General features: G+C 45.2%; 1 pseudogene; it reads left to right on the top strand.

Annotated features, from left to right (window-relative positions):
• The first annotated feature begins 303 nt into the window (after window positions 1-303).
• LOC102001721 lies at window positions 304-1,798 on the top strand (annotated as a pseudogene).
• The last annotated feature ends 567 nt before the right edge of the window (window positions 1,799-2,365 follow it).

Genomic DNA, 2,365 nt, shown 5'->3' with positions numbered 1-2,365 from the left:
CTTCTGGCTTGCAGGCATACACACAGACAGAACATTGTATTCATAATAAATAAATAAAATATTTAAAAAAATAAATAAAGTGGGTGGAGACAGGATCTCAAGCGTACCCAGTCTGAGGATTGTAGAGATATGAGCTCTCGGCCATTGGATCTGAGTATTCTGTAGAGGTGAGAACTAGTTAGTATCTGGCTGCCCTGCTTCTCTGAGCTTAAAACCAATTAGGATTTGCGCTACAACGAGGTCCTGGGAGTTGCTGCTTCTTCCACCCTGGCCTGGCCACAGCAGAGGGCATCTGTTGTAGTCATGTCTGCTGCGATTGCAGCTCTAGCTGCTTCGTATGGTTTGGGTTTAGGGTCTGAATCGGATTCCGACAGTGAGGGCAGTCTGTGTCCGCTGCCAGCCACCGGCTCTCTCATGCACTTGACCAAATCGCCTTCAGCCAAGCCCTCTCAGACAGTGGCGGTGACTGGGCACTGGAGGTGGCAGTTGAGGAAGATTTGGAGACTGGAGTTCACTTTGACCCTGCTGTCAAAGAAATTCAATATAACCCTACCTTTGAGATTGCTCCTATGGCTGCTCCCAGAAATGAGATTTCTGGACATCTAGAGCAGCTCATATCAATATGACTTCATGTTTGAACAGCAAAGATGGACATTTGTATTTGAAATTGGTCAGAAGAAACAGAAAAGAGGAAAAAGTTCAAAGAAAATGATGCTTCTAATATTGATGGTTTCTTGGGACCATGGGCAAATTTGTGGATGAAAAAGATGTAGCCAAACGTTCAGAAGAAGAACAAAAGGAGTTGGATGAAATCACAGCAAAGAAGTGAGATGTCCTTCTGCATGTGTTGCTTTTATTGGCTAATGAATAAAGCTGTTTTGGCAAATGGCTTAGCAGAGTAAAGCCAGGCAGGAAATCCTAACAGATATATATAGAAAGAGTAGGCAGAGTCAGAGAGATACCATGTAGCTGCCGAAGGAGACAGATGCCAGAACCTTACTGGTAGGCCACACCATCATGGTGATTCACAGATTAATAGAAATGGGTTAATTTAAGGTGTAAGAGCTAGCTAGGAATATACCTAAGCTATTGGCCAAACACTGTTGTAATTAATATAGTTTCTGTGTGATTATTTGAATCAGGGCAGATGGAAAATGAACCAGCAGCTTCTGTTTACACAGTAAAGAGGCAGAAAAAAGGCAAATAGGAAAAGGAGAGACCTGGGGAGGAGAAGACAATCTTACACATTGAAGAAATGTATGACGTTCAAGGCAGGCCCTGAGTGCACACACCTCAGGATGTCGGTGTTAATCTACGGTCGTCTGGGCCACCTGAAAATATTATCTTCCCTAAAACCAAATTCCTGTGTGGTCTGGACACACAAAGGGTGTCAGTGTGGTCAGGCTGTTGTTCCATGGACTGTAAAGTTAAGCAATGGGAAGTTTATGGAGACCGGCGCTGTCTGAACACATTGATTGGTCACAAAAGCTGTGCGGGAATTTGTGTCAACACTGCAGGGACACAGGTCCTCAGTGCGGCCTGTGACAGGTACCTGAAGCTCTGGGACACAGAGACGGACAGGGTAAGCCAAGATTTATAAACCGAAGAGCACCCTATTGTGTCGGCTTCAATTCCGATGAAGACAAGCAAAATCTCTTTGTGGCTGGGACGTCTGGCGGAAAGATTGTGCAGTGGAGAGATTGTTCAGGAATACGATCGGCATTTGGGAGCTGTCAACACCGTTGTTTTTGTTGATGAGAATTGAAGATTTGTGAGTACGTCTGGAGGGATGAGGTAACTAACGACATGGAAAGGTAGCAGACCCTTTGCCATCCAACCGAAGTGGAAGGAAGGAAAGGACCAATGTAGCCTGATAATTGCCTAGTTGGCCTCAAACTTAACCAGGTAGCAAAGCTGGCCTTGAACTCTGTGTCCTCCTGCCTCAGTCTCCTGAATTCTGGGATTACAGGCATGAGCTATCATGCCCATTTTAGCATCCACTTTTAGTGGCTATCCTATTGTCCCAGATGAGGGAACTGGTTCATGGTGAGATTGAGTTTCTCGCCCAGTATCTTTGCACCCGCAATGATTGACACAGGGTCTGGCACAGCCTCAGGACTCAAGAGTCCAGGTGTGACCAACCCCAAAGATTCGTGTGTGTCGTCCTTGGACTGATGGTCACACAAATCTAGACAAGGTCATTGGTCTCAAGCCCTCTTGGGGACACTGCCTTCTGGCTGAGGTCAATGTTTGTCACCATCAACCTCAGAAAAAAAGGGTAGATGCAGTTACATTCAAGTCTGGCGCTTCCTAGAATGGGGACGCTCATTTCTTTCTTTTTTTTTTTTTTTTTTTTTTTGGTTTT

The sequence above is a fragment of the Microtus ochrogaster genome, chromosome 7 (assembly GCF_000317375.1).
Source record: "Microtus ochrogaster isolate Prairie Vole_2 chromosome 7, MicOch1.0, whole genome shotgun sequence".
Classification (NCBI taxonomy): domain Eukaryota; kingdom Metazoa; phylum Chordata; class Mammalia; order Rodentia; family Cricetidae; genus Microtus; species Microtus ochrogaster.
The sequence above is the reverse complement of the archived record's forward strand: the minus strand, read 5'-3'. Positions and strand labels throughout refer to the sequence as shown.